Below are 25201 nucleotides of genomic sequence, written 5' to 3'. Positions count from 1 at the left end.
TTTTTACCAAAACAAAGGAAGAATGCAAACAATGTACCTAAAATTCAACTAACTTTGAAATTTATTTATGGTGAATGATGTGATATTCAGCTTCAAGTTTCAATCATTTCACGTCTCTGTCTTTGTCCTTTTACATGGAGCAGTAGATTTTTCCTCCATGTTCTGTTCATTCTCTTTACCAGCTTGGTTATTGGAACTTTTTGGTTGTTCTATGTTCTTCTCCACACTTCCTTGTACAAGAAGAAACATGGTTAAGAATTGAACTTAAAAACATAAACAATGCTATCAAAGAAAATAGAGCTGAAACCCAAAAGGATGCATTAGAAGAGTTTCGCGACTTACACACTTCTTCTTCCCACCAAATATGATCCTAGCAGAAAGTGTAATGAAGACAACAAGAATGGCTACAAGAAATCCAATAGTGAGATTTGGTTGCTTCTCAGTCATTTCTATGATATCTGGCATAGAAGCATAACGTTTATGTTATATTCCACAGAAGAAACTGTAATGTGCAGGAAAATTAAGAGAAGGGAATTGGATGGAATATAGTATATGTTATGGAATTAGAAGGAAAATAATTCAGTTACACTTGATGCATTAAGATAGAATAAAAGGAAGAAGAAAGAAGAGGCTATTGTCTCATTACATGCATACCTAAAGCTTCTGTCATCATTGCATAAATATAGCCTATGGGTGCATGTAATCTTGCAGCCTAGTGTTGATCATGCGTTTCCTATTTCCCTTTCTTGGTACTGACATTCCCTGATATTTGCTAACAGAACTATTCTTCTGTGGGACCCCTTCCTTTGGCTTGATATGGCATGCGCTCTCCTCATTTTCTTTCATTGCAATACCATCCCCATTTATGACAACCTTGTCCTCAAGGTTGAGGTTAGGAAAGCTATCCATCATGTCACGAAGATGCTCCCATGTAGCTTTAGTTGGAGCAGTATTTTCCCATTGCACTAGGATCTGAGGGATAAGTTGGGAACCTTGTTTGATGGATCTGGTGTTTAGAATGGCCAATGGAGCAAGGATGGGGCCTGTATCTATTGTTGTCAATGGTAAAGGCATGTACTGATCATGAGGGACATCTTTAAAAGGTTTAAGTTGAGAGATGTGGAAAACTGGGTGTATGCGAGCTGTTTGTGGCAATTGTAATTTATAAGCAACATTGCCAATTTTTGTTACAATTGGAAATGGGCCGAAGTATCGCGTTCCCAGTTTCTGGTTGCGTCTCAGTTGAATAGAATGTTGCCTATATGGTTAGAGCTTGACCAAGACAAAATCGCCCATTGCCAAAGAAATACCAGTTCTATGTTTGTCGGCTTGGTTCTTCATGTAGAGTTGAGTTTTATGTAAATGCTGCTTCAGCTGTTGTAGGATAGTGTCTCTGTTGATCAATTAGTTCTATAGAGACACATGATCTGAGGCTTGAGGACTATATCGAACCAAGGTAGGTGGATCTCTCCCATAAAGAGCTTTAAATGGTGACATGCCAATACCAGTATGGAGTGATGTGTTGTACCACAACTCTGCTGAGCTTAAAGCTTTGAACCATGATTTTGGATTGTGAAAAGTGAAGCATCGAAGGAACATTTCCACACCCTTATTCACCACTTCAGATTGTCCGTCTGGTTGTGGGTGATATGCTGAGCTCATGGCTAACTTGGTGCCTTGTATTTGAAACAAGTGTTTCCAGAAAGAGCTAGTGAAAACCTTGTCTCTATCCGACACAATGGATTTGGGCATACCATGCAACTTGAGAATATGTGTCATAAAGATCTCAGCCACAGATTTTCTAGTGTAGTCATTTTTGAGAGCAATGAAATGGGCATATTTAGTCAATCGATCAACAACAACCATGATAGTATTGAAACCATAAGAAACTGGAAGCCCTGTAATAAAATCCATAGCTATGTCTTCCCATACTAGGGAGGGAATAGGCAATGGTTGTAGTAATCTTGCAGATTTGGTGTGTAATGTCTTGGCCTGTTGATAAACAATACAAGTTCGGACAAACTTGTGCACATCTTGTTTCATATCTGGCCAATAGAATTGTTGTTGCACTCGGGCCAGTGTTCGTGTAATTCCAGAATGACCTCCAATTGGTGAACTATGTAGTTCATATAGGATTTGTTGGCGTAAGTTATGCTTGTGAGGGACCATAATTCTTGCCTTCCAATATAACAAATCACCTCGCACTGAATAATTAGGGTGCAACAATGGCTGTTCCTTGCATTGGTGCATTAATTCTTGCAACTTGGAGTCTCTATGCAATGCTTCTTTTATGCTTGCTACGATGGAATTTGTTGGTTCTGACCTAGACAAATACAGAACACGAGAGAGTGCATCAACGGCCAAGTTTTCTTTTCCTGGTTTATATTCGATGATGAAGTCATAGCCCAAAAAGCGATGAAGCCATTCTTGCTACTCTGGTGTTTGTAAGCTTTGATTCATCAGACTTCTCAAGCTTTTATGAATTTGGCAATGGCTAGCATTTCGCGAAAATAGGCTGACTTCTTTTGTGTCCGAGGTGCAAGCTTCTTTGAAAAGTATGCAATTGGATGACCCTGCTGATGCAAAACTGCACCGATGCCCACTCCCGAAGCATCTATTTCCAATACAAAAGGTTGTTGGAAGTTTGGTAATCCCAACACTGGTGCAGTTATCATAGCTTCCTTCTGCTTTCTAAATGCCGAATCAGTGACTTGAGTCCATCTATAATTGTCCTTTTTAAGTAATTCCGTTAAAGGAGCAGCAATTCTAGCATAGGCTTGAATAAAACACTTATAATAACCTGTGATGCCCAAAAAGCCACACAATTGCTTCACATTTTTTGGAGTTGGCCATTGAAGAATTGCTTGGACTTTACTAGCCTCCATGGATACTCCCTGGCCCGAAGCAACATGACCCAAGTATTCAATTTCTAGAACACCAAAAGAACACTTGGACAACTTCACAAACAAAACATTTTGCTGAATCACTTGTAATACCTTCTCTAGATGTGTTAAGTGATCTTGCCAAGTTGGGCTATAAATGAGGATATCGTCGAAGAAAACTATAACATATTTTATTAAGGCATCCTAGAAAATCTGGTTCATTAAGTGTTGGAATGTAGCAGAGGCATTGGTTAAGCCGAAAGGCACGACCAACCATTCATAGTGGCCATGATGTGTTCTAAAAGTCGTTTTATGTCAATTCTCTGGTTGCAGCAAGATTTGATGATATCCTGATCGGAGGTCGAGCTTAGAAAAGAACTTAGCACCAAATAGTTCGTCAAGCAATTCATCTACGGTTGGCATCAGGAAACTATCCTTTATTGTCACTACATTTAACGCTCTATAGTCAACACAAAATCTCCAGGTACCATCCTTTTTTTACAAGAATGATTGGTGAATAGAAAGGACTAGTACTAGGTTGTATGATTCCTTGGTCTAGCATCTCATGTACCATTTTTTCAATCTGCTCTTTTTGGCTATGTGGGTATCTGTATTGTCGGACTTTGACTGGTTTGGAGTCATCTAGTAAAGGCATAGCATGGTTCTGGATGTGAGGAGGGGGTAGTGTAGTTGGGATCTGAAAAATGGATTTGAATGTCTGCAATAGTTGACTATGTCAGGTGCTATCTCGTGAGGCAGGTTTGGCAAGGCATCCCTGTTTGAGGCGGAATGGAGTAGTTGAATGGAAAAGGATTCAGCAATGGCATTAGTGGATACCATGCGTCTGATATGATGAAATTGGGACAATTTGGGTGGATTCTCCCTTTCTCCTTGTAGTGTTATAAACTTGCTTTGGCAGAGAAATTTTAATGTGAGAGCTGCATAATCTGCTATATGGGGACCCAGGGTGGCAAGCCAAGATGCACCCAATATAATATCGGCACCTGCCACAGGAAATAACAATACTGGTACTAGTAATTGGTGGCCTTGGATTGTGATAGTCAGGTTGGAAATGACCCCCTCTGTAGCCATACTTTGGCCATTTCCCAACAGAACATTAACAATTGGACCTAATTCTATTGGCATTTTGAGGAAGTCAGCAATTCGTGGTTGCAAAAATTGTCTGAACTACCTCCATCTATCAAGACTTGAACACTGAGTCGTCCAATCTGGCATGTGAAATGCAAGATACCCTTGCTAGTGGTCCCTTTCATGGCATTAAGGGAAAGGTGATGGTCATTGTTGGTGAGGGAAGTTTCGGGGTTGGTTATTTTGGGTGGATAGGCAAGTTGTTCCTCAATGTTGTCATCCTCTGAATCCTCAACTTGCATCATTAGGACTTGGCGGTTTGGACATTTGTGAGTTGGAGAAAATTGGTCATCACACCAATAACAAAGACCCTTTTCTCTTCTTAGTTGCATCTCAAGTGGCGAAATTCATTTGATATTCGGATTTTTTTGGTATGGGTTCATTGGTCTTGTTGGGGGAGTGGGAAGGAGAGGTGTGTGTGTTGGTTTCGGGTTATGGTTTGGTTTGTGTGCATAGAAGGGTGTTCAATGTGTATAAGGGTTGGCAGATGTGGGTTTATGTGGTTTGTGGGTAGTGGAGTATTTTTCTTCATAAACCTTAGCAAGGGATACGACCTTAACAATTGAGACGGGGGTACGGATCATCACCTCTCTTTTAATATCCGGGTTTAGACCACTTAAAAAACAATCCACCAATTCATCAATGCTCAAGCCATAAATACGATTTGCCAAGGAAGTAAATTGCAAATAATAATCAGTGACAGTACCGATTTATGTGAGCTTGAACAGTGTCACTCTTGGACATTCATAAATGGATGGGCCGAAATCTAGTTCTACGGCTCGTGTAAAAGCCGCCCAGGACTAGAAGGGGGTAGAGCATTGCATCATCTAGAACCAAGGCACTACATCTTTATCCAAGTGTACTGACACAATAGTCAAGCGATCTGCATCTGAGGTAGCATAATAATCGAAGAATTGTTCTGCACGAAAAATTCATTCCAGCATATTGTTGCCATCGAAACGAGGAAATTCCAGTTTGATGTTTCTTACCTGGAATGATTGTCTGTTTGAGTTACTAGCACCATGGGAGTTACGTTGATGGTTTTGGTTCAGTAACATGTCAAGCGCAGTTGTGATATGAGAAAATTTGCTATATGTGGTTGCTTGCATTGGCTCCAGTTGTTCAAAACGGCTAGAGTTAGCTATTTCTTGAAAGTGCAAAGTGTCAAGAATAGCACTAGCATGTCTTTGCCTACGTTTTGATGAAGACAAGGTTTTAACAAAGCTTGAAGATGACTCAACAATCAATAGGCCTTATGCTCATTTGGTCATGTCTAGACTAGGATATAAAATGAGTCTATAATCTAAGTAGTCTAGGATGTTTGCCGAAGTAAGTGAGTATAGGTTAGGTAAACCTAGATGCTAGTCTCTTAAGCAATCTTAATTGAACTATCATATTCATGAGATACATCATCTAGTTAATTGTATGTTCATGCATCTATCATACATGTTATATGTGCATATTAGGCATAATATAATTGGTAAAGCATGTATATATATTGTGCATAACATATGAGAAGTTTACCATTTGAAACATATGCATAAATGTTCCAGTTAAATGATTAACATGGTAACTTAATCGATTAACCTAACTGCTTTCCTGTTGAATATGTGTTTTCTGTTTTAACTGAATTCTATGTCATTCTTTTGTCCTGTTAATCGATTAAATGGAAGCCTTAATCGATTAACTAGTCTGTTATATGTTATAACTGAAATATGTTTGAGCTGTTTTACCTGCTTAACTGTTTTTGCAACGAATGAAACCACTTATTCTTCATAGCATTGCATTCTATTGTATAGAGAGCATTTTGCATAAGTATTTTACTGTGTTTTTGCAAGAGAGTTGCATGTGTGAGAAGAGAGTTGCTTTCTGTTTTTGCATAATTTCGAATCCATTCTTATATTGCTCACATGATCATGCATTATATTTTTATAGAAAGAAATCATTTGTATACTGATATTGATTAACTCATTCTAATATTGATGGATTAAGTGATTAGTAAAAGGGTTAATCTTTGAGTCTTTATCTTGAAATATTTTAAGCATTATTGTGCTTAGTATACCTTGCTGTTTAGCATGTTTTTGCGTAGTCTAGATTTGTCTCTTGGTGTGAGATCACCACAGAGATTGAAGTTCTTCACCATGGCTAGGAGATCTTGATTTGAGGATAAGAATCTTGGCTGGGGCTAGTTCGCGAGAAAGGTTTTCTCAAGAGGCGAAGGGTAGAGTCAAACCAAGTTTTAGAGATCCTAGATTTCAAGAAGGGAGCGTCCTATGTGCTTGTAATTGAATTGGTATTTGTATCCTTTATTCAATATTGTGAAGAAAGAAAATCTCCCTGATCTAGAAGGGGAGGCCTGGATGTAGTTTGCAGTGGACCGCAAACGAACCGGGATAAAAATCCTTTTTACATTGTTCTTTCTTTCTTTATCTTCTTTATGTTTCTTGCCATCATAAATTGAATATGTAATTGAAAAGTTGGATATTTGTTTACTGCCATATACTTAATATATGTGCATAAAAATATATGAATTATATCTGTTCAATTGTGTTTTAATTACTGTTCAATTTGCCTGTCTGATCATTCTGTTCTGTGCAATAGTTAATCGATTAAATCCTACTGTTAATTGATTAACTAGACTGTTTTTCCCGCAGTTGGGTTTTGGTTCAAGAAGCGGTACTTGTTAACCGCTACACCTATTCAACCCCCCTTCTAGGTGTTCCTAGACCACTGATACCTAATAAGTGGTATCAGAGCTAGTACGACGTGCTAGCTCAACCGCATCCGCGTGATCCGAAGGGAATAAAAATGGGTTCCACCAACCCCTTTGCCGGTGATGGCGCTTCCATTAACCGCCCTCCCGTATTCAGTGGCGAGGGTTACGCCTACTGGATAGTCCGAATGAAAATATTCATTGAGGCTATTGATTCGGATATTTGGGAATCCGTATTTAGTGGCCCCTTCGCCCCACGTCACTTAGTGGATGGCGAACTGAAAGAAAAGCCTATGGATCGATGAGGAGCGCAAGAAGGTCCAGTTCAACCTTCACGCCAAGAACATCATTACATCAGCCCTATCCTACGATGAATTGTTTCGGGTGTCCCAATGCCAAAGTGCCAAGGAAATGTGGGACACTTTACAAGTGACTCATGAAGACTCCGATTAAATGCGCAGTCAAGCGCTAACTCATGAATACGAATTATTTCGTTTTCTAATGAGTGAATCAATCGGCGATATGCAAAAATGATTCACTCACATCATCAACCATCTTATCGCTTTAGATAAGGTGTTCACCAAAGGAGAGCTCACTAATAAAGTCTTACTCTGTCTTGACAGGAGATGGCAACCTAAAGTAACAGCAATCATGGAGTTCAAGGACCTAGACTCCATGCCTTTGGCAACACTCTTTGGAAAGCTTCAGGAGCATGAGATGGAGCTTAGGCGTTTGACAATGCATGAGGAGTCCGATTGCAAAAAGAAGGGAATATCTCTCAAAGCTTCAACATCAGAACCTATGGAAGAGATAGAAAATGAAGACTCCGATTCAGACATTGACGAGGAAACGCTAAACCTCCTAGTACGAAAATTTAGAAATTTCTTGAAGAAGAAAGGAGGACTTAGACGATTCCAAAAGAAAGAAGCGCGAAAATCAACAAAGAAAGGCAAGACAAAAGAGCGCTTCACTTTCCATGAATGTGGTAAGCCAGGACACATGAAGTATCAATGCCCTACTTATTTGAAAAGAGTTGATTAAGAGAAGAGCAATCCCCGGGACTTCAAATCAAAGAACGCCTACATCGTACGGGATGTACCGGAGGAAGAAACAACATCAAGCACCTCGGATGAAGAGTTTACCATTTGAAACATATGCATAAATGTTCCAGTTAATCGATTAACGGGGTAACTTAATCGATTAACCTAACTGCTTTTCTGTTGAATATGTATTTTCTATTTTAACTGAATTTTGTGTCATTCTGTTGTCCTGTTAACCAATTAAATGGAAGCCTTATCCGATTAACTAGTCTATTATATGTTATAACTGAAATCTGTTTTAGCTGTTTTAACTGCTTACCTGTTTAACTGTTTTTGCAACGAATGAAACCACTTATTCTCCATGCTATAAATACAAGGCATTACTCGGAAACCCATAGCATTACATTCTATTGTATAGGGCTGTTTAGAGAGCATTTTTCAGACATATTTTACTTTGTTTTTGTAAGAGAGTTGCATGTGTGAGAAGAGAGATAATGCTGTTTTAATTGATGAAATATGCTTTCTATTTTTGCATAATTTCGTATCCATTCTTATATTGCTCACATGATCATGCATTAGATTTTGATAGAAAGAAATCATTTATATACTGATATTGCTTAACTCATTCTGATATTGATGGCTTAAGTGATTAGTAAAAGGGTTAATCTTTGAGTCTTTATCTTGTCATATTTTAAGCATTATTGTGCTTAGTATACCTTGTTGTTTAACGTGTTTTTGAGTAGTCTGGATTTGTCTCTTGGTGTGAGATCACCATAGATATTGAAGTTCTTCACCAAGGGTAGGAGGTCTTGAGTTGATGATAAGAATCTAGGCTGGGGCTAGTTCGCGAGAAAGGTTTTCTCAAGAGGCGAAGGGTAGAGTCAAACCAAGTTTTAGAGATCCTAGATTTCAAGAAGGGAGCTTCCTATGTGCTTGTAATTGAATTGGTATTTGTATCCTTTATTCAATATTGTGAAGAAAGAAAATCTCCCTGATCCAAAAGGGGAGGCCTGGATGTAGTTTGTAGTAGACCGCAAACGAACCAGGATAAAAATCCTTTTTGCACTGTTCCGTATGTTTCTTGCCATCATAAATTGACTCTGTAATTAAAAAGTTGGATATTTGTTTACTGCCATATACTTAATATCTGTGCATAAAAATATATGAATCATATATGTTCAATTGTGTTTTAATTACTGTGCAATTTGCCTGTCTGATCATTCTGTTCTGTGAAATAGTTAATCGATTAAACACTGCTGTTAATCGATTAACTGGACTGTTTTTCCAGCAGTTGGGTTTTGGTTCAAGAAGCGGTACTTGTTAACCTCTACACCTATTCAACCCCCCCTTCTAGGTGTTCCAAGACCACTGATACCTAACATTTCTAACCTAGCCACCTACTCATGAATGTCATTGTAGAGCTTTTCAATGGCTTCAGCATTGCGCCTGACCTTAGTGTTGAGCTCTTTCAACCGGGTGTTTTTTGCCATGGTGAGATGAAAGCACCAATTGTAATGTGCAGGATAATTAAGAGAAGGGAATTGGATGGAATATAGTATATGTTATGGAATTAGAAGGAAAACAATTCAGTTACACTTGATGTATTAAGATAGAATAAAAGGAAGAAGAAATAAGAGGCTATTCTCTCATTACATGCATGCCTAATGCTTCTATCATCATTGCATAAATATAGCCTATGGGTGCACGTAATCCTGCAGCCTAGTGTTGATCATGTGTTTCCTATTTCCCTTTCTTGGTACTTACATTCCCTGATCTTTGCTAACATAATTATTCTTCTGTGGGACCCCTTCCTTTGGCTTGATATGACATGTGCTCTCCTCATTTTCTTTCATAGCAGAAACATACTTGTACCTAAAGAAAAGGTTGATGTTAGTTTGATATTTGGTGCTGACATATACCTTATGCTTGTGGTCACTCAAGAATGAAATATGTACAATCTTGTATAAAAGGTCAAATACCTTCCTCTGAAAGGTAAACAATTAACATCATATATAAGAAAGACAATAAGGAAAGGTTGGAAATGGAAAGTAAGACAAGAGGACAAGTAAGAGAAGAAACTACAACATTCTTTAATTTCATGGGCGCATACTTCTGTTTCTCTTTTTCGATGGTAAATTTGGTCTTCCATGTAGTCTCATGATAGGATGTTGTGATCTTATTATCGGTAGCTATCAAAATATTGTCAAACAATATGCCATCTTCCATTGTCCAAATCTCAATCCCAATAGCAACAATAGGCTCAAAATCAGGCTTTTCGAGTGCAAATGAGACAGGGTTTGGAATCTCTTGAGGCTTCCGTATACCTTTATAATGAGGGTTATCAATTAAGTGGCACTCTATTTTCCCTTATATGTCGGATTCCTCTTCGTTGGCCTCTTCCACTCGCCACAACCAGACATTGCTTCGCACTCCAGGTTATCAAACTTTACAACTTCCCATTCACCATCCTCCTCCTCTTCCTAATCTTCGGGTTCTATTGCATCTAGGTCCTCTATTTCCTCCCGCTCATCATCTAACTATCGTTCAGGTTTCATAGCTTCTCCATCTTCAGTTTCCACTGGTGCATCATCATCCCAGTTCTCTAGCTTTACTACATCTGGGTCTGGAATTTTGGGTCTCTCATCCCAGTCCCAAAGTTTGTTATCATCGGGATCTGGGATTGTCTTGGAAGGGATAAGTGGAGGCTGAAAGTCATCAGAAGATAAGAAATTTGCCTTTGTTTTCTCCTCTCCGTCAATCTAAATTTGCAATCCGTTACCTGACTTCAAAATAGCGGTGTAGACATGAGATAGTGTGTCCAATGGAACAAATGGTGGAGACTTTAGATGGTGTTAGATGAATCCAGATCTTCTATGCCAAATTTCTTTATCTATATATATCAATTCAATGGGTTAGGCTCCTCTCCATTAATGGAGAGGTAAGTGTAATTTTTCCCTTTAGTTTGAAGGGTAAATTTGTCTTATCATAATAAACATAAGGGTATAAATGTAAAAGTATATAACATTTTCTTTGGTTTTTGGTATCACTGGCCTCTCCATTACAGGAGAGGAGTCTCATTCCAGTTCAATGATGTTTTGCTAAATTCCTAAATGTATTATTATGACAACTAATGAGAAATTAAAAGAGGTGTGTTATTTATTACTAGGAAAAATCCTATTGGGTTGGTATAGATATATACAAAAATTTTGTTATAAATGATTTGGGTTTGTGTTCAACATATTCCCCACTCTTGGGAGACCAAACATGATCGAATATGGAGCTTCATTGTCAAACTCCTTCGGTTTCCATCCAACCTCTTGCGGTCGAAGATACTTAAGATATGTGCAACCACATTTGAGGCCATTCTGAAGGCGGGTCTCAAACTGAAAAACAACAGTTCCATCCTTAAGACCTATGTGAAAGTATGCATGTCAAGAGGAACACTTTGGAAAGCTCTCCTTGAACGTCATGGTTTTGATGAGGACAACGTGTGCCTAAAAGTGCTTGAAGATAACCAACAATTCAACGTGCTTAAGTCTTTTATTTGGTACTAGGCTTAGACTAGATTCTAGTTTAAGTTGAGTCGAAGGCTTAGGGCACCTAATACATGTCTCACATGCATTTATCTTTTAAATCATTTCATCCATGAGATATGTCATTTCATAATATGTTCATGCATTACATAAATACATGTATATATGCATTCTAGGCATAAAACTAAGTGTCAAACATGTATTATCTAAGTGCATAACATATTCGATGTTTTCTATTTGAAAATACACATTTTATTTAGTGTTAATCGATTAACCATACCTTTAATCGATTAACCCAACTGCTGTGTAAAGTGGTTGCCACTGGAACACGTTTTTGTAATGCAGTTAATCGATTAAAGGTTCCCGTTAATCGATTAACCTAACTGATTTTAAAGTGTTAAATCTGAAAAACTGAAAAACAGAATCAGTTATGATTTTTAGTCCCGTTAATCGATTAAGAAGGTATTTAATCGATTATCTGGGGTTCTGGACTGATTCTTTATAAACTGCGTTTTCAGAATTAATCTCATAAGTTGCATGTTGCATTTATTAGAGAGTTAGAGCATTCTACGTGTTAATTGCTGCATCTATTTGTTAATTGCATTAGTGAGTTTAGAAATGAGAGATTCCTTGCTTTAGGATTGAGTGCATTTCATGTTATAATCTCTCATGTTTTCCCTCACATGTTCATGCATATTTTTGATGCGTTTTTCATGAATTTTATAATTCTGTAACTTCTGTTTTCATAACTAATACTTGTCATTTCACATGTGTTTGTGTTAAATGTGCATTAGAGTAAAGCCTTCATGTTGTATTTGAGCTTAGGTATAGCTTAATATTACTCTTGTAATTCTTGTGTAATTGTTGTGAAAGGGAATCTCTTGGTGTCGTATCACCAGTAGAGATTGTGTGTTTCTTCATAGCTTAGAGTGTAAGAAAAGGAAAGAACGAGAGATTCTTTGGCTGGGGCTACGCCGAAAGAAACGTTTTCTTTATCGGTAGGAAGGGAGTCAAACCATTGGATAGTTTCTTTGATTTCTTGTCATTTGCTAAGTGTTGTAATTGGATAATGTGTTTGTAAATTACATTGATTCGATTATAGTGAAGGAAATCTCCCAAGTCAGCCGGGAGGCCTGGATGTAGTTTGCAGTGGACAGCAAACGAACCAGGATAAAAATTCGAGTTGCAGGATTTGTTTCTCTCTCTCTCTTTACTGTTTTTCAATCGATTTAATTTGTATATTTGATTCAACTAATACATTCTGTTCTTTTGTTGTATTGCAAGCTATTCTGATATACAAATTTGTAAGCTCTGTATTCGTTCTGTTATCGGTTATTTGTTTCGCATTTAATCGTTTCTGTAATTGCTTACTGGTTCTGTTTAATCGATTAATATTCCTGTGTTAATCGATTATACTGTTTCTATTAATCGATTAAAATAGTTTCTGTTTAAAACTGTTTTTTGTGTTAATCGATTAAGACTGTGCTTATAATCGATTATCCTTTTCTCCTTAATCGATTAAATAGGGTTGATTCAGCATTAAGTGTTGATTTGCGAAAAGCGGTAATTCTAACCGCGACACCTATTCAACCCCCCCCTTCTAGGTGTATTGTAACCACTGATACCTAACAAGTGGTATCAGAGCTAGTACGAAGTGCTAGCTCAACCGCGTATTCGTGATCCTAAAGGGAAAAGGAATGGGTTCTTCAAATCCATTTGGTGGTGATGGGTCATCCATTAATCGACCACCAATATTCAGTGGTGAAGGGTATGCCTACTGGAAAGTGCGCATGCAAATTTTTATTGAGGCCATAGACTCGGATATTTGGGAATCCGTAGTCAACGGCCCTTACGTTCCACAACATCTTGTGGACGATCAACCTAAAGATAAACCGAAAAGTTTATGGACCGATGATGAGCGCAAAAAGGTCCAGCATAACCTGCGCGCCAAAAACATCATCACATCGGCCCTATCATATGATGAATTCTTTAGGGTCTCGCAGTGCCATAATGCGAAAGAAATGTGGGACACTTTACAAGTGACTCACGAAGGCACTAGCGAAGTCAAGCGCGCAAGACTGAACGCGCTGACCCACGAATATGAGTTGTTTCGCATGTTACCAAGCGAATCAATATGTGATATGCAAAAGCGATTCACTCATATTGTCAACCATTTAGTTGCTCTCGATAAATCATTTGCTAGAGGTGAACTAACTAATAAAGTTTTGCGTTGTCTTGACAGGAGATGGCAACCAAAGGTGACTGCAATTGTTGAGTCTAAAGATTTAGATTCTATGCCTTTAGCTACTTTATTTGGAAAACTTCAAGAGCATGAAATGGAGTTGGGTCGCTTGACCATGAATGAAGAATCAGACCGGAAGAAGAAGAGCATCACTTTGAAGGCCACGACCTCCAAAGACAAAGAAGAGAAAATTGATGATGAATCTGATTCCGATCTAGATGATGAAACTATGGGTCTCCTAGTCCGAAAATTTAGCAAATTCATTAAAAGAAAAGGAGGACTCAAAAAGTTTCAAAAGAAGGAAGCGAAAGAGTCAACCAGTAAAGGCAAGAATAACAAGGATCGCTTCACTTGCCATGAGTGTGGAAAGGTAGGGCACATGAGGTTTCAGTGTCCAACCTACCTAAAGAAGGTTGATTCAGAGAAGAGCACTCCCAGGGACTTCAAATCCAAGAAAGCTTACATCGTTTGGGATGTACCTGAGGAGGAATCGACATCGAGCACCTATAGTGAGGAGGAGTCAGCAAAGCTGTGTCTGATGGCCAGATCTGACATCAATACAAATTCAGACTCATGCAAGGGCAATGATGAGGTATATTCTGACACCTCATCCACTTCGAATGATTCACCTCCTTATGATGTATTGTATGATGCTTATGTCGAGTTGCATGATGAATTAAAGAAATTGGCTAGAATTAACATTGATAGGAAAAGAATAATCCTGATAAACGAACAAAAAATAAGCCAATTACAAAAAGAATTAGATGAATTAAAACTGGAAAATGAAACTTTAGATCTCATCTATTCTTGTAGTTCATGTAACTGCTCTGCTAGTAACTTATGTCAAAAACCTGTCTGTGAGACTTGCGAGACTTTGCAAGAGGACAATTTTAAACTAAATGAAAAACTCACACGTCTCACAAACAGTAAACTGCAATTAGATAACCTGCTTAATCAAACTAGAAATGTTGGTGATCGAACTGGTCTAGGTTATACTCGCACTGCTAAAAAGAAGCGACCATATAGAAAACCGGTAGCTCAAGCTAAAAACAAATATCATAAGCATTCTCCTACTTGTTTTTATTGTAACACATATGGTCATACTTATCATTCATGCTATATCAAAAAGTATGGTATACCTAGCGGAGTTTATGTATGGAAAAAGAAGGGAGATAATTCCCTAATCACTAACAGAAAAGGACCCAACACCAATTGGGTACCTGAGAAAAGTAAGTAATCTATTTTGCAGGTATGTCTCCGAACACATGGACAAAAATGGTACTTAGATAGTGGGTGTTCGAGGCATATGACAGGTGATAGATCAAATTTCCTGGATCTCTCACTTAAAGGAAAAGGATACGTCACTTATGGAGACAACAACAAGGGAAAGATACTCGGCACAGGAACAGTTGGTAACTCATCCCAAACTCTGATTGATAATGTCCTTTATGTTGAAGGACTAGAACATAACTTGTTGAGTATAAGCCAACTCTGCGATAAAGGTAATCGTGTATCCTTCGATTCTGATTGTTGTGTCATTCGTGATATTTTATCTAATAACGTTAAATTTGTTGGTCACCGTATAAATAATATTTACATGGTTAATTTGGACGATGTCACTACATTATTTTCAAAATGCCTTATTTCTAAAGAAGATGACATCTGGCTATGGCATAGACGTGTTGCACATATCCATATAAAGCATCTAGATAAATTATCATCAAACGAACTAGTTGAGGGGCTACCAAAATTGAATTTTAAAACTAAAGAAATTTGTGACACTTGTCAAAAGTGTAAACAAACCAAAAACTCTTTTAAAAATAAAAATGTGATATCCACCTCAAGACCTTTGGAGCTACTCCATATGGACTTGTTTGGACCATCACAAATCATGAGTTTTGGTGGTAGTTACTACGCTCTAGTTATTGTTGATGATTTCTCTAGATTTACATGGACATTGTTTTTATCATCAAAAAGCGACGCGTTCAAAAATTTTAAAAATCTTGCCAAGCAAATCCAAAACCAACTTAACCTAAAAATAATATATATACGAAGTGATCACGGGGGAGAATTTGAGAACTTTCAGTTCGACAAATTCTGTGATAAGCATGGCATTTTGCATCAGTTCTCTGCTCCTCGCACTCCACAACAAAATGGAGTTGTAGAGAGGAAAAATCGTGTTTTAGAAGAATTAGCGAGAACCATGCTTAACGAAAGTAATACCCCCAAGTACTTCTGGGCTGATGCAGTTCATACTGCATGCTATGTTATAAATCGAGTACTCTTAAGGCCAAACTTGAACAAAACTCCTTATGAACTTTTAAAAGGCCGCAAACCAAATATATCCCATCTTCACGCTTTCGGTTGCAAATGTTTTATATTAAATAATGGAAAGCGGGCCTTAGGGAAATTCGACTCTAAAGCCGATGAGGGAATATTTTTGGGATACTCGATTCATAGCAAAGCGTTCAGAGTCTTTAACAAATATTTAATGCAAGTTGAAGAGTCTATCCATGTACAGTTTGACGAATCTTCTCCAAAAGAGAAGAGAAAGGTCGTTTCTGATGATGTTGCAGGTGCTTTGGAAGAAGCATACTCCAAGGACATGGATAATGAAAAAGGAGCCAATGATGAAGGTCAAATCGAACCTCAAGAGCACTCAGACATGCCTACCGTGTGGAAAACAAAGAAAGCTCACCCAATTGATAAAGTTATAGGTGACATATCTACGGGAGTGGTAACCCGTAGTTCCTTACGAAATTTCTGTAATTTTGTAGCTTTTGTATCGCAAATTGAGCCTAAGACCGTTGATGAGGCCATTGAGGATGTACACTGGGGTATAGCTATGCAAGAAGAGCTAAACCAGTTTGAGCGTTATAATGTGTGGGACTTGGTCCCCAAACCTAATGATCATCCCGTAATTGGTACTCGATGGGTCTTCAGAAATAAACTTGATGAATCTGGCTTAATAATTCGAAATAAAGCACGTTTGGTGGCCAAAGGCTACAACCAGGAGGAGGGTATCGATTATGACGAAACCTACGCTCCTGTAGCCAGACTAGAGGCCATCAGAATGCTTCTTTCCTTTGCATCTTTAATGAACTTCAAACTCTTTCAAATGGATGTAAAAAGCGCCTTCCTGAATGGATACATTCAAGAAGAAGTTTATGTTGACCAACCGCCTGGTTTTGAAAATTTTAAATATCCGAACCATGTTTACAAACTTAAAAAGGCACTATATGGTCTCAAACAAGCTCCTAGAGCTTGGTATGACAGACTTAGTACCTTTCTTTTAGAAAAAGGGTTCGAGAGAGGCTTGGTTGACACAACGCTTTTTATTAGAAAATCAGAAAATCATGTTCTGCTTGTACAAATCTATGTAGATGACATAATATTTGGATCTACTAATGATATCTTGTGTAGAGAATTTTCTGAGATGATGCAGGGGGAGTTCGAAATGTCTATGATGGGAGAACTCACATTCTTTCTAGGATTGCAGATAAAGCAGCTTCTTCTTTTCTGGAAAATTCAAATTTTTTAAAATATAATCGATTAAACAGCCCGTTAATCGATTACCTGGGCAATTTTTTTGAAAAATTCAAATTTTGCACTATTTTAATCGATTAAACCATCCCGTTAATCGATTAAAACCAGTACGTTAAAGGCAAACAGTGTCTCGGTTCTGCACTCTTTTCGGCATTCTCGCAACCTCTCTGTGCTTTGAGTTTCTGAAACAGTAACAATCCTAATCCAGGTGCAATAGGATTAAGTAAACCTCATCCTAAACCTCTCAAACCTTCCGAAATCGCTCTATTTCATCCAAAATCCACCCAATTCCGAATCATCCAATCCAAACCCTAGGTTAGGCTTTGCCCCCCCTCTGTTCATCAATCTCAGTTTCGGGTTCAACATCTTCAATGGAGCAGAGTCGTCCAAAGAGGGTCAAGACTACAGCAACGCGCATTCGAAGAAGGGAAACCGGCTCACCCTCCACTCGGGACCGCGGTGACCCCTATTATTCCCTCATTTTGCAAGAGACCCGGTTGGCAAAATTTCAAGGCCGCAAGCCTACATACATCAGGTATGCCGACTTAACCTGGTTAGCAGAACAAAACTTTAGTTTTCCGCATGACATGGAGGCTCAAGGAGCCGTTCAGTTTTTGGAATTGAAGGGACGCGTATACCCTGCTCTAGTTAGGGAATTTTACGCTAATTTTAGATACAAGGATGGCAAATATTGGTCCATGATTTCCGGTAATTTGTTTGAGATGAGTGAGGATTTATTTCTGAATGTTGGAGGTTTATCGTCGTCTGGTTTTGGAATAGGGGACTGTTCTTGGGTCAAGGACAATTTTGATCCCGTTGATGTGTACAAGTCATTCCTTCGGGGCCCTCATCTGTATATTCAGGGTCAACTGACCAAGGCAGGGTCACTTTCTGTTGAGAACAGGTTATTGCATTATGTTATTGCTTACATATTAGTGCAGCGGAACACTAATCATGCACAGCCTACTGTGAATGATTTGCGTTTCATGTATGCTGTAAAGAATAACGTGATGATCAATTGGCCTGAGGAAATTCTAAAAATCATGAACAGCGTTTCATTGTCTCAGTCCAAGCTGCTCCCGTATAGCATTTTCATATCCCGCATTGTTGATTATTTGCGCATTGACATTTCTGATACCATCATTACTGAGTACACTGATAAAGATCACTTGGTGGGTGAGAGTCTCATTCATAAGATGGGAATTTACAAGTATGGTACTACATGGCAGTATCAGGAGGACTATACCACCTTTGATCTGGACTTGTCGGATAATGAGCATCAGGAGGATTTGGGTAATCAGAATGCAACTAATCAGGGGGAGTCGTCTGGAACAGCACCTCAGAGCTCTGTGTTTGGTTTAGCTCAGATGGAAGCCATGGAACAACGACTTAACAACCGCATGGATCTGCACTTCCAAGGGCTGAAGGACTCTTATTTTGCAGGTATGGAGCAATACGAGGAACGTCAGAATGCCTACACCGATAACAAAATTCAGGAGCTGAGGACTATGATTCAGTCTACCGCTGAGGCTCAGAATGCCATGTTCTGCTCAGAATTTCAGAAGCTGTCTATGCTTATCCAGGGAAATCAGAACACTGCTGTGCCTGATGATCAGCCTGTCTATCCTCCGCCTCAACCTTAGTTTAGCTGACCTTAGACCTAGGTTATCCTATCCTTAGGTTTATTTTTATCTTGTGGCACCTTCTGGATTTAGTTATCGTTGTTGCTTTCAGAACTGATTCGTATTTTGCTATTTGTCTTTTATTTGACTTTATGGCCTGTACTATTTCATGACTTTCTTTACTCTTTATGCTATGCAAATGTTTTTTTTTTTGTGTTTTTGCTTTAATTATGTCAAAATAGCTTATTTGCCTTAGTGAATGGATCTTGATCATTTGAGATTTAATAATGCTTACAATGCTTAATATTTGATTAAATCTTGCATGCCATTCTCACTTCTTATTAGCTATTTTTTGTCCAATAAAGCGCATTTGTTCAATTTACCCATAAATGAAACAGGTTAATTTGTTAAAACCCAAATTAATTCATTAACATTGTTTTATGATTAACTAATATCTCTTCCTAGCTTTTTTGACCTGGGTTATCTTTTTGATAATGTCAAAAGGGGGAGAAAGGTTGTTTTGTTGCTTCTCAATTGTGCAGGTTGATCGTTATAACAGCTTCCGATAAATGTGCGCATTCCATCAACCTTGCCAACACAATCTTCAAGCTTATTCATCAAGCAATTGTTACTTTAAAATTGATGAACTTGATGTAGAGTTTGTCATCATCAAAAAGGGGGAGATTGAAAGTGTGCATGTCAAGAGGAACACTTTGGAAAGCTCTCCTTGAACGTCATGGTTTTGATGAGGACAACGTGTGCCTAAAAGTGCTTGAAGATAACCAACAATCCAACGTGCTTAAGTCTTTTATTTGGTACTAGGCTTAGACTAGTTTCTAGTTTAAGTTGAGTCGAAGGCTTAGGGCACCTAAAACATGTCTCATATGCATTTATCTTTAAATCATTTCATCCATGAGATATGTTCATTTGATAATATGTTCATGCATTACATAAATACATGTATATATGCATTCTAGGCATAAAACTAAGTGTCAAACATGTATTATCTAAGTGCATAACATATTTGATGTTTTCTATTTGAAAATACATATTTTATTTAGTGTTAATCGATTAACCATACCTTTAATCGATTAACCCAACTGCTGTGTAAAGTGGTTGCCACTGGAACACGTTTTTGTAATGCAGTTAATCGATTAAAGGTTTACGTTAATCGATTAACCTAACTGATTTTTAAGTTGTTGAAACTGAAAAACTGAAAAACAGAATCAGTTATGATTTTTAGTCCCGTTAATCGATTAAGAAGGTATTTAATCGATTATCTGGGGTTCTGGACTGATTCTTTATAAACTGCGTTTTCAGAATTAATCTCATAAGTTGCATGTTGCATTTATTAGAGAGTTAGAGCATTCTACGTGTTAATTGCTGCATCTATTTGTTAATTGCATTAGTGAGTTTAGAAATGAGAGATTCCTTGCTTTAGGATTGAGTGCATTTCATGTTATAATCTCTCACGTTTTCCCTCACATGTTCATGCATATTTTGATGCGTTTTTTCATGAATTTTATGATTCTGTAACTTCTGTTTTCATAACTAATACTTGTCATTTCACATGTGTTTGTGTTAAATGTGCATTAGAGTAAAGCCTTCATGTTGTATTTGAGCTTAGGTATAGCTTAATATTACTCTTGTAATTCTTGTATAATTGTTGTGAAAGGGAATCTCTTGGTGTCGTATCACCAGTAGAGATTGTGTGTTTCTTCATAGCTTAGAGTGTAAGAAAAGGAAAGAACGAGAGATTCTTTGGCTGGGGCTACGCCGAAAGAAACGTTTTCTTTATCGGTAGGAAGGGAGTCAAACCATTGGATAGTTTCTTTGATTTCTTGTCATTTGCTAAGTGTTGTAATTGGATAATGTGTTTGTAAATTACATTGATTCGATTATAGTGAAGGAAATCTCCCAAGTCAGCCGGGAGGCCTGGATGTAGTTTGCAGTGGACAGCAAACGAACCAGGATAAAAATTCGAGTTGCAGGATTTGTTTCTCTCTCTCTCTTTACTGTTTTCAATCGATTTAATTTGTATATTTGATTCAACTAATACATTCTGTTCTTTTGTTGTATTGCAAGCTATTCTGATATACAAATTTGTAAGCTCTGTATTCGTTCTGTTATCGGTTATTTGTTTCGCATTTAATCGTTTCTGTAATTGCTTACTGGTTCTGTTTAATCGATTAATATTCCTGTGTTAATCGATTATACTGTTTCTATTAATCGATTAAAATAGTTTCTGTTTAAAACTGTTTTTTGTGTTAATCGATTAAGACTGTTGAAGCACAGATACGGATACATGTGTCGAATACGATACGTATCTGATACGTTGACACACTTTTTTTTTATAAATACAGGATACGATACGTTCAAGGATACACGTATAAAATAATAAAAAACACATAAAATATGATAAAATTATAAGTGTAAATCAAAATATCCAAAGTAAAAAATATAATGGATTGAAAATCATTACCCTCCAAAACGAATCTGTTTTATCCTATTTTATTGAAAACAAATCTACGTTATTATATTTTATTGAAAACGAATCTATTTTATCCTATTTTATTAAAAATGAATCTATATATCCTATATTTTATTAAAAACGAATTCATATATCTTATATTTTATTGAAAACGAATCTGATATGTGTCTCGATATTTATTTATTTTATTTTATTTTTTAATTTTTGGATACTCTATGGATACGTATCCTTCGTGAATTCGAGCGTATCCGAGTCGGATACGTGTCGGACACCGACGCGTGAGGGTGTTTGATGAATCCGTGCTTCAGAGCTTAAGACTAACATGTTTGTCATGTTCTTTGACTATAATATATTTCCTTGCTTTTTCACTTACTAGAAGTCCATAATTATCACGCCCTTCACACTTAGAGCATCTCTAGCGGTAGTCCTTAACAAAATAAGGAATGTCCGTAAATTTTGGTAAAGTTGGGAGTGATATGTTCTTGTCCGTAAATAGAGAACCGTTCTCTAATTAGAGCATGATTCTTATTTTCACAAAGCCCTTAAAGGTAGAAAATAAATATTTAACAGTGCTCATTTGAGTAAGTGCAATTAAAGGTAGAAAATAAATATTTAACAACGTTCGTTTAAGTGAGCGCTTTAAAAGTAAAAAGTAGATATTTAATATCACCCGTTTGAATGAGCGTAGTTAAAAGTATAAAGTTGACATTTAATAGCGCTCATTCAAGGGAGTGTTGTTAAATGTGTAATTTCAACAATTTAACAACACTTGATTAAGTGGACGTCGTAGAAAGTAGATAAATGGTGGGGCCATTTAAGGACAAATGGTGAGTTGCACCATTGTAGTGAAAAATAGAAAAGTCATTTAAAGGTAGAAAATGTAAAAAATTATAAAATATGTTGTGAGACTCATTTAAGAACAGAAAATGAGTTGCACTGTTGAGGATCCTCTTAGCATGCTTCCAGACACCTAGAAGCCGAATAATAAATGAGAACAAAATATCTATCTATTTCACAAGTGTTTCAATTTATGGACCACATCATGTGATGTGACCACAATATTACGGTTGTAGTGATCACTGCACCCACATCACACCGCAATTGTGGTGTGACACCGAATCACAATGACACAAACGCAACGAGTCACAATACAACTGCATCAAACTGTATTTGGACTACATCAGATTGCAACACAATCATATTGGGTCACATCAGAGCATAACGGTATCAAAAATATTTTTCTACTCACAAAATAATTCACAATCCGCATCGCAATGACCTCAATCGCAGTAAAGACAACCACAACTATAATCGTGACTCCAACCACAATTTAAAATACTTACAAGTATTAAGGAAGAAATGAAGCATGCTTGGAAAGATATATGCACATAGCAAATATATATTGGAAAGTAAAACACTTAAACTTTCCTAATGCACATTTTTCTATTTCGAATTCGTTAACAAATGCCCACTCATTAACATTTCCCATGTGAAAAAAACTTTTATGCATTTCATTATTATCTAAGTACTAGCAAATTAGCAATTTATGAGATTATCCATTGTTCTACTATGTGGATGGACCACTACCAGGGATGGTAATGGGTACCCGAATATGTGGGTATCATGAGATATTAACCGCAATAGGTGGAGTTTGGGTCCGTATTTTTGAATCCGCAAGTAATTAAGATTTGAGATTTTGAGACCTATGGTACCCAGACTCACTGTTCCTTCCTAAATCTATATATATAGCAATATAATTGTAATATCATGTTAAATATAATTTTAATTTTATATTGTTAATCCATAATTGTAATATCATATTAATTCGTAAATGTGATTGTTATGTTATAAAACAATGATGTTATATTGTTAAGGATGTAATGTAATATTATGTTGTTAATTTATATGCATAATATAATGTTATGTTGATTAATTAGTTCTTTTTAAATCAATTTTATATCATAATGTTGAAGTAGTGACTTTATTTTTTATGTTTGTTTGAAAACATAAGTTATGTTTAATAATCAATTTAAATTCTCTTTAAAACTTTAAATTATATTTTATAATTTTTTCTCTTGTTAATTGTCTAAATAATATATAAGATTTCAGAAAATAAAAACACAATTACATAAATTTTTCACAATTATTTTTAATATTTTTGAATTTGTAGATACTAGCAGATTAAATGGATACCCAAGGACTCATAGGTAGTATACCCAATGGGTATCAACATAGGTTTGGGGTGAATCTGAGCCCAAACAATAAAGCTAATCCGAATAATATACTATTCGGACTCATCTAGACCCGTTGACATCCCTAACCACTATGATGCATATACTATATTGTGAATGATTCTTGGGTTGGGGATATAAAACTTTTGAGAAACATTTCATGAAATCACACCTTTGTGAAATGCAACTATACTAATGGAGCAGAGAAGTCAAATGTTAAACATAGTGGACCCCCATTAAGAAGGTTTGATTAAGATAAATTTAACTTTCATTACTAAAGGATTTGATTACTAATATTGTGTAGGCAAAACTTTAGTTTTTGTGTATATTAATGCCAGCAACATTCATTAATGAGTTTCATATTTATACATTGTATTTAATATATTATTCACCATTCATTTCTATTTTTTTTTTTGAAAAATCAATGAAACTAAAATATGAGTGGTGGATATGTTGTCAATCCATACATTTCTCTCTCTTCATTAATAGATTATTAATCGTCAAAAAATCCTTAAAATGGTCAGCATAATCTTTCCTTTCGTAGTGTTATACTTTCCAAAATTAGTTTTATTTTCATTCATTTGGATAAAGTCTAATAATAATGAAAACATTGGTTTGATTAGCTCATAGAAAAAGAGTTAGAATATATATACCTTTGTAGTCATCCTTGTCGGATACAATCCGATGCCCTTCAAAATCCTCCTCAAACGACTCATAGAAAATCTGAACCAACAACTATTTTCCAATCATAAACACAGTTCAACACCCAAATAATTAATAATAACAATAATGATAAGTTAATTATGTGAGAGCAATAGTCAACAAATCTATATGGAGTATTTCCTCACACTGCTGCTACTAGACATAACAATTCATTTCTCCATTGACATATGCATTGGGTTTAAGTTTTAATGAATTTTATTATCTGGAACTACTAGTGAAAAATATTATCATAAAATTTTTTTGATCATGATGTTCGAACGTCATATTTACATAACTTGAGATTTATCTAAGTAAACATGCATGCACATAGGTATGGTAAGGAGATGAATGAACTTTCTTCTATTGATATTCAAAGAGTTATACATGGGAAGATTTGAGAGTATATACGCTACACATGATAATACAAGTTACACATGATCATATATCCTTGTGAGGAATATTTTTGGTGCATTCAAATCGGCTTGTTATAAGACCTGTACTCTCGGTTATTTCCGAATAGTTTATTGGGAGGACATTGGTGTAAGGATGACTCAAAATAAACATAACATTCATACATTGAGCTCATGGATATTGATTCTCATAGTTTGAGATATAATATCATTCATCATTTGCATTTATGTATACGAAATATATTGTGTATAATATTGGTGTCTATCTGAATGTGATATTATGTGTAATTCCATGCCGCCAATGAATAATATTCATTAGATGTCTTATTCCCTTTTCTTTTTGCTTGTCTTTGGTTGGTGTTCTCGTTCAAATGAACCATACCGCGAGGATTCAGAGCTACCGATTCTTGATGTTGTAGGAGGGGACATCGAACAATGACGGACACTGATACACCTACACAGGCCCTTGTGCCTTAGAGATGGAGATGGTTTGTGATGGCTCTACGATGCGCTTCCCCTCACATCATGTGGACTTGGAGGCTTCTTTCACTTTACCTGCTCCGAGACTAGCACCTGTTGCACTATCTATCCAGTCTATGATTCCTCACGGACACACTATTGCAGGGCCATCTACATGGAG

The 25201-nt window shown here is 36.8% G+C and overlaps 1 pseudogene; it reads right to left on the bottom strand.

Annotated features, from left to right (window-relative positions):
* LOC109337256 lies at window positions 1–24315 on the bottom strand (annotated as a pseudogene).
* Window positions 24316–25201: the final 886 nt, after the last annotated feature.

Source organism: Lupinus angustifolius, unplaced genomic scaffold, assembly GCF_001865875.1.
Source record: "Lupinus angustifolius cultivar Tanjil unplaced genomic scaffold, LupAngTanjil_v1.0 Scaffold_3_111, whole genome shotgun sequence".
NCBI lineage: Eukaryota > Viridiplantae > Streptophyta > Magnoliopsida > Fabales > Fabaceae > Lupinus > Lupinus angustifolius.
This window is presented reverse-complemented; position numbering and strand designations above follow the sequence as displayed.